General features: G+C 42.5%; 1 non-coding gene across 1 annotated transcript; it reads right to left on the bottom strand.

Annotated features, from left to right (window-relative positions):
* Positions 1–6,144: 6,144 nt before the first annotated feature.
* On the bottom strand, positions 6,145–6,218 carry TRNAR-CCU. The gene has a single exon. It is a non-coding gene; the product is annotated as a tRNA-Arg (tRNA).
* Between the last annotated feature and the right edge of the window lie 2,383 nt (positions 6,219–8,601).

The following is an 8,601-nucleotide window of genomic DNA, read 5'->3' as shown; positions in this document are numbered from 1 at the left end:
AGTTTTATTGATCTTTGCTATTGTTTTCTTTGTTTCTATTTCATTTATTTCTGCTCTGATCTTTATGATTTCTTTCCTTCTGCTAACTTTGGGTTTTGTTTGTTCTTCTTTCTCTAGTTTCTTAGGTGTAAGGTTAGATTGTTTACTTGAGATTTTTCTTGTTTCTTTAGGTAGGCTTGTATAGCTATAAACTTCCCTCTTAGAACCGCTTTTGCTGCATCCCATAGGTTTTGGGTCGTCGTGTTTTCATTGTCATTTATCTCTAGGTATTTTTTGATTTCCTCTTTGATTTCTTCAGTGATCTCTTGGTTATTTAGTAACGTATTGTTTAGCCTCCATGTGTTTGTCCTTTTTACGTTTTTTTCCCTGTAATTCATTTCTAATCTCATAGCGTTGTGGTCAGAAAAGATGCTTGATATGATTTCAATTTTCTTAAATTTACTGAGGCTTGATTTGTGACCCAAGATGTGATCTATCCTGGAGAATGTTCCGTGCGCACTTGAGAAGAACGTGTAATCTGCTGTTTTTGGATGGAATGTCCTATATATATCAATTAAATCTATCTGGTCTATTGTGTCATTTAAAGCTTCTGTTTCCTTATTTATTTTCATTTTGGATGATCTGTCCATTGGTGTAAGTGAGGTGTTAAAGTCCCCCACTATTATTGTGTTACTGTCGATTTCCTCTTTTATAGCTGTTAGCAGTTGCCTTATGTATTGAGGTGCTCCTATGTTGGGTGCATATATATTTATAATTGTTATATCTTCTTCTTGGATTGATCCCTGGATCATTATGTAGTGTCCTTCCTTGTCTCTTGTAACCTTCTTTATTTTAAAGTCTATTTTATCTGATATGAGTATAGCTACTCCAGCTTTCTTTTGATTTCCATTTGCATGGAATATCTTTTTCCATCCCCTCACTTTCAGTCTGTATGTGTCCCTAGGTCTAAAGTGGGTCTCTTGTAGACAGCATATATATGGGGTCTTGTTTTTGTATCCATTCAGCCGTCTATGTCTTTTGGTTGGGGCATTTAATCCATTCACGTTAAGGTAATTATCGATATGTATGTTCCTATGACCATTTTCTTAATTGTATGGGTTTTGTTTTTGTAGGTCCTTTTCTTCTCTTGTGTTTCCCACTTAGAGAAGTTCCTTTAGCATTTGTTGTAGAGCTGGTTTGGTGGTGCTGAATTCTCTTAGCTTTTGCTTGTCTGCAAAGCTTTTGATTTCTCCATCAAATCTAAATGAGATCCTTGCCGGGTAGAGTAATCTTGGTTGTAGGTTCTTCCCTTTCATCACTTTAAGTATATCATGCCACTCCCTTCTGGCTTGCAGAGTTTCTGCTGAGAAATCAGCTGTTAACCTTATGGGAGTTCCCTTGTATGTTATTTGTCGTTTTTCCCTTGCTGCTTTCAATAATTTTTCTTTGTCTTTAATTTTTGCCACTTTGATTACTATGTGTCTCGGCGTGTTTCTCCTTGGGTTTATTCTGTATGGGACTCTCTGCGCTTCCTGGACTTGGGTGGCTATTTCCTTTCCCATGTTAGGGAAGTTTTCAACTATAATCTCTTCAAATATTTTCTCTGGTCCTGTCTCTCTCTCTTCTCCTTCTGGGACCCCCTATAATGCGAATGTTGTTGCGTTTAATGTTGTCCCAGAGGTCCTTAGGCTGTCTTCATTTCTTTTCATTCTTTTTTCTTTAGTCTGTTCTGCAGCAGTGAATTCCACCATTCTGTCTTCCAGTCACTTATCCGTTCTTCTGCCTCAGTTATTCTGCTATTGATTCCTTCTAGTGTAGTTTTCATTTCAGTTATTGTATTGGTGATCTCTGTTTGTTTGTTCTTTAATTCTTCTAGGTCTTTGTTAATCATTTCTTGCATCTTCTCAATCTTTGCCTCCATTCTTATTCCGAGGTCCTGGATCATCTTCACTATCATTATTCTGATTCTTTTTCTGGAAGGTTGCCTATCTCCACTTCATTTAGTTGTTTTTCTGGGGTTTTTTTCTTGTTCCTTCATCTGGTACATAGCCCTCTGCCTTTTCATCTTCTCTATCTTTCTGTAACTGTGGTTTTTGGTCCACAGGCTGCAGGATCGTAGTTTTTCTTGCTTCTGTTGTCTGCCCTCTGGTGGTTGAGGCTATCTAAGAGGCTTGATGAGAGGCTCTGGTGGTGGGTAGAGCTGACTGTTGCTGTGGCGGTCAGAGCTCAGTAAAACCTTAATCCACTTGACTGTTGATGGGTGGGGCTGGGTTCCCTCCCTGTTGCTGTGGCGGTCAGAGCTCAGTAAAACCTTAATCCACTTGACTGTTGATGGGTGGGGCTGGGTTCCCTCCCTGTTGGTTGTTTTGCCTGAGGCAACCCAACACTGGAGCCTACCGGTGCTCTTTGGTGGGGTTAATGGCAGACTCTGGGAGGGCTCACGCCAAGGAGAACTTCCCAGAGCCTCTGCTGCCAGTGTCCTTATCCCCACGGTGAAACAGAGCCACTACTCGCCTCTGCAGGAGACCCCCCAACACCAGCAGGTAGGTCTGGTTCAGTCTCCCCCAGGGTCACTGCTCCTTCCCCTGGGTCCCGATGCACACATTACTTTATGTGTGCCCTCCAAGAGTGGGGTCTCTGTTTCCCCCAGTCCTGTCAAAGTCCTGCAATCAATTCCCACTAGGCTTCAAAGTCTGATTCTCTAGGAATTCCTCCTCCCGTTGCCGGACCCCCAGGTTGGGAAGCCTGACGTGGGGCTCAGAACCTTCACTCCAGTGGGTGGAATTCTGTGGTATAAGTGTTCGCCAATCTGTGAGTCACCCACCCAGCAGTTATGGGATTTGATTTTACTCTGATTGCGCCCCTCCTACCGTCTCACTGTGGCTTCTCCTCTGTCCTTGGACGCGGGGTATCCTCCTTGGTGAAGTCCAGGGTCTTCCTGTCAATGATTGTCCAGCAGCCAGTGGTGATTCTGGTGCTCTCGCAAGAGGGAGTGAGAGCACGTCCTTCTACTCCGCCATCTTGGTTAATCCCTCTCCAGCTTATTTTTAAATTGGGTTAGATGCCCCTCTGTTGTCCTTCTGTAGTAACCTATGCTTCCCACTAGCATGGCACTGATGATTTATGATTGTGATGATCTGTTTTAAAAACAATACTTCTTAAGTTCATTGATTTAGCCTTATTGTGACACATTACAAACTAATGAAGGAAAGTAATGTAACAGATACCTGTGTACTCAGCACTGAGATTAAATATATGTTAGTAATTTGCCAAACATGTTTCAGATTTCTCTTTTTTCTTTCATGAAATAAGAAGTTATGATACAACTAAAGCTCCACCCCTCCCAAACTCTTCCTAAGAGTAAATACTAACCTGAAGTTGGCATGGAAAAGTGTTTTTACTTTTCTGTTTCCCTCACTAAATATAAGGCCAGGCAGGGAAGATGTGTGTCTTTTTGCTGTGATCTCTCTATTGTCCTTGCTTAGCCCAAGGCTTGTCAATAATGCTCTAATGCTCGTTCAACAGCTGCCTGGATAAAACTAGCCTCAGCTTGATTGCCCTCAACTTGCCACCTTCCAAAGCAGCTCTTTCCATTTTTCAAGACAGCTCTGCCTGTCATTCTTACTTCAATGGAAATTTGCTCCTTCTCAGAGAAGGGCTGAGATTACTGGGGGCAGAAAGAAACAAAGGACAGAGCATGAATTTTGGAATGAAACTCACTGGGTACTTGCCTCTCAGCAATTACTTAATCTCTCTGGATGTTTAATTTCCTCTTTTGTAAAAATGAGGTTAATAATACTCATTTAGCAGAGGTTTTGTGAGGAGTAAATAAAATAACAAATGTGAATGTTCCCTTTAGGGTGGAATAGGTGTTCAGTAAGTGGTACCATTCCCATAAAAATAATTAAGTATTTTATCTTCTTGTTTTTCTTTCTCAGATTTGCCCCCTTGAGGGCTTTCCATTTTCTCTCCCCATTTCCTCGCTCACATGCGTCACTGTTCCTTCTTTCATTCCGTTTCCCCAGACTGGAAGGAAACTCCACCATGTACTGCCTGACATGGTCCAGGTGCCCTTCAAGGTACAGCTGTATCCAATCCTGAATATTCCAGCTTTCTTGTCCTCTTTACTTTCTTTTTTTTTTTTTTAAACTTTGGGTTTATTTATTTATTTATGGCTGTGTTGGGTCTTCGTTTCTGTGCGAGGGCTTTCTCCAGTTGTGGCAAGTGGGGGCCACTCTTCATCGCGGTGCGCGGGCCTCTCATTATCGCTGCCTCTCTTGCTGCGGAGCACAGGCTCCAGACGCGCAGGCTCAGTAGTTGTGGCTCACGGGCCCAGTTGCTCTGCGGCATGTGGGATCCTCCCAGACCAGGGCTCGAACCCGTGTCACCTGCATTGGCAGGCAGATTCTCGACCACTGCGCCACCAGGGAAGCCCTTTACTTTCTTAAATGTAGGTCATAAATCCTTTAGCATCTGTGATATACTCTCTCTAATATGGCATCTGTGTTGGAATCGTCCTTCCCATTCTATCTATAAGTTACTTGAAGGTTGGGACTATGTCTTATGGTTCTCTCTCATTTCCCACACTACTCAGCGTGAGCATGCAAGACGATATTGTTCTGGGAGGGACAGTGGTCTTGAAGGAGGATCTTATTTCCCTGTCCAGGGATTGAACCTAGCTACCTGTCCACCAGGGGCTGGAGGCTAGAAGCAAAGTTCCCTGATTCTAACCCTGTTGGAAAGCAAGAAGGTTTCAAGGAGGCAAAACCTGCAAAAACAGGTACAAAGTTTATTATTAGAGACACAGCACACAGAGAAAGAGTTTATTTATTTAAGTGAGAAGGAGGGCAGAAATACACATCCAGAGAGGAGTGGGGACATCCTGAATGAGGAGGGCAGTAAGGAGGTGATTTAAATCACTTACATAGGACAGTCCTTCCTAGTAATTGTTTACATTTGGCCAATTATCTTGTTTCTTTTTTCACACCTGACTGGTCCTAGGACCCTCCCCAAGATGCGTGCGCAACTTTTTGTTAAGTTGGATCCCACCGCAGAGGATCCTGTGGGTGCATGTCCACACTTATTAATGGGGTGGGGGCCCCCTCCTTTTCTGACCCCCAAGGAGACTTCCTGCCCATGTGCAGACAGGGAAGTCCTCCTTGACCTCAGGGGTGAGCACCTTATCTCTTTACTTCAGCAGAGCTCAGCTTCTGCCACTAGCTTTGTCTTTGGAGTGCCTGGGTGAGAACAAAGCTTCAATTTTACTCCATTTGACAAACACCAGCTGTCCACCCCAGGGGCCCATCTATCTCCTACCTCAGTATGACATGGACTCAGATTGCCTGAGTTCAGCTCCTTGTTCTGCCACTTGCTAACTATGTGATCTTGATCAAGTAACTTCACTTTTTTAGGCCTCCATTTCCTTAGCTGTAAATTGAGTGGAATATAATACCTACCCTATGATATAGTTCTGAGAATTAATAAGATATGTCTAGAAAGTATCTTGTACTGTGGTTCTCCCTAAGTGCTCAATAAATGCTGGCTGTCATTATGATTAGTGTCCATTAAATAATACAATGTTATATGTCAATTATATCTCAATTTAAAAAAAGACTTCTGTGGTTTATTAATGTTAATGCTAATACATTAGTTTCCTATTGCCACTGTAACAAAACATCACGAACTTCTGGCTTAAAACAATGCGCATTTACTATCTTATAGTTCTGGAGGTCAGAAGTCCAAACTGGGTCTCACTGGGCTAAAATGAAAGTACCTGCATGACTGTGTCCTTCTGGAGGATCTAGGGGAGAATCTGTCTCCTTGCCTTTTCCAGCTTCAAGAGTTTGTTCGCATTCCTTGGCTCATGGCCCTCCATCACTCTGACCTCTACTTTTGTCGTCCCGTCACCTTCTGTGATGCTGACTTTCCCTTCTCCCTCTTTCCCTTATGAGAACCCTTGTGAGTACCCTGGGCCCCACCCATATAATCTCCCCATCCCAAATTCTTAACTTTTTAAAAAAATATTTATTTATTTATTTATTTGGCTGAGCTGGGTCTTAGTTGCGACAGGTGGGATCTTCCTTGCGGCATGCGGGAGATTCGTGGCAGCCTGCGGGATCTTTAGTTGCATCATGCAGGCTCTTAGTTGAGGCATGTGGGATCCAGTTCCCTGACCAGGGATCGAACCTGAGACCTCCTGCACTAGGAGTGCGAAGTCTTAACCACTGGACCACCAGGGAAGTCCCACAAGATTCTTAACTTAATCATACCTGCAAAGTCCCTTCTGCAGTAAGATAGTAAAAATGTTCTGGGAATTACGATGGAGACATCTTTGGGGGGCATTTATTTTGCCTGCCACACCAATAGAGTAAAACTCATTCATTCGTTCAGCACATAGGTACTCATCACGTACTCTATGCCAGGCCTTGTTTCAGTCCCTGGGGTTGCAAACAAATAAAAACAATATCTATTCTTCACATGGCTTTTAGTCTAGGGAAACCTTGAAGGCGGTGGATCTATCTTATGATGGTACTTCGCAAAATGTGTAGGGGAAATGAGAATGTCTCACATTTAACAGTTACCCAAAACTTAGTGCCATTTTGATTGATGGAGAAGCAGAAAATGGATATAGCATGTTACTTGTTAGGTTATGCATACCCTAGGCTTGGGTGTGTAAATCCATGTCAATTAAGTTGAGGTAGTCTTGAAATTGCTCTCCTAATGAGAAACCAATGGGAATCAGACACACAATTTTCAAGTGAGAAAAAGAATGTGGAAGGACAATATTGCATTTTGTTTTCTGCTTAGCACCAAGGCTTTATGTGTACATTGCAAAGATTAGGGATAAAAATTTGCTTTGGACATTGTCTATCCAATAGAGTAAGCTTATTTCATTTACCTTCTCACCCATTGGAATAAACACACTGCTTATTTTGTTTTTGTTTCTTTCACATCTATGCTTTCGATTACTGATTGCCAGGATGACCAGGGACATTATCACATCCTATACACAGAAATAGAAAATGGAATGGGAAGAATGAGCACAGGGATGGGAAGTACCTGCCAGAATTCTTAGAGATATGGGCCTTGGTTGCAGCCTGGAACCAAGGCAAAGCCAGGAAAAGAGAAAAAACCAAAAATAATATTTCCAGGGGTCAAGTCAATCATGTCCTTATTTTGATTCCCTTATCAGAAATGTACAAGAAATATTCCTCTCTAGACCCTATATTTCCTGTCTAATAATTCTACCTGACTCCTTTGAACCCAAGCTTTCTCTCCAGACTTCTTTTCTCTTACGTAGTCTTCCTCCTATATGGCTACTAAGAAGTGAGCTAATCATACCAGGAGGACAGAAGCTAGAAGGGTTTTCCTTCTTTCCAGGTACTTAACAGCATGTTACATGTTTTTGTTGGTTGCGGCCTGGGCTTGTTTGTATTTTGTCTTCTTTAGCTCTGAAAGTACCATAAATGGTGGGAGTGGCCTTCTTAAAATGCAGGAAGTTCACTCTAGCTGCCCTTTTATTTATTCATTATTTTAAAAGATGAGATCTGTGTGAGTTGCTTTGGTTTGTAGAGATCATACAGCTCATTTTGTGAAGTTTGCACTGACATTCTCTCATTCAACAAATATTTATTGGGTACCTACTGTGTGAAAGACAGGTGCAGTGGGGCAGGAGGTAGGGAAGGGAATTCACATTTACTGAGCCGAGTATGTGCATGCACTGCAACCTTCTATGCTTATTTAATTTGCCTAAGAAGTATAAGTCATTATACTCAAAGGTTTCAGTATGGCAGATAGGTTTCTTCTTCTAGGCCAGCTCCAGTTGTCCATCTATAGCACCGCATGGAGAAGGTTTGTGAGGCTAAGCTCAAGCATGATGAGAAAGCATAGTAAGATCAATTAATAGTGTCTGCTGCGAGTGTGAGAGAGGAGAATGGTGACACATATGCCATGTAAACTTTCATTTACTCATTAAACTCTTACTGAATACCAGCCATGTTCTGAGCACCGTGAAGGCATATGTGGATGTAAATGCAATACAAAGCAATGTGTGAGTAATGCCAATGGAGGACCACAAACACATTGAACCAGAGAAGTGTAGAGGAAATGCTCTGGATGGTCAAGAAGTCATCAAGGAACAGCTGTTACATGAACTGAGCCTTGTGTGTCAGTCAGGGTTTCATCAGAGAAGCAGAACCACTATGAGTGTTATGGAATAAGGGATTTATTATAGCAATTAGACATTACGTAACTGTGGGAGGATCTGGGGAAGTAAAATCCAGAAAGTGGAGCTGGAGGATCAGAGATAAAGTCACTAACTAACCTTCCTGAAACACTGGCACTGGTAGATAAGTAGGAATTGCAAGGGAAATCTGGGAAGCCAGGATACATCTAGCTGCTGAGATGGGACCACCAAGGGGAACTGATGGAGAAGCCCATGGAGGTGGTTGACTCTGCGTCTGGTGGTGGGCTGGTGGTCATCAGGGCCAGCAGTTGGGAAGAAGAGCTGGTCATGGAGCAGGGGAAATAAGACAAATTTGAACCTGCTAGCACCACTGTTTTTGTCTCTTGCCGCATCTAATCAAGACTTTAATCTTCCAGAACTCTTGCAAATTCCTCTTT

Source organism: Balaenoptera musculus, chromosome 1 (assembly GCF_009873245.2).
Source record: "Balaenoptera musculus isolate JJ_BM4_2016_0621 chromosome 1, mBalMus1.pri.v3, whole genome shotgun sequence".
Classification (NCBI taxonomy): domain Eukaryota; kingdom Metazoa; phylum Chordata; class Mammalia; order Artiodactyla; family Balaenopteridae; genus Balaenoptera; species Balaenoptera musculus.
This window is presented reverse-complemented; position numbering and strand designations above follow the sequence as displayed.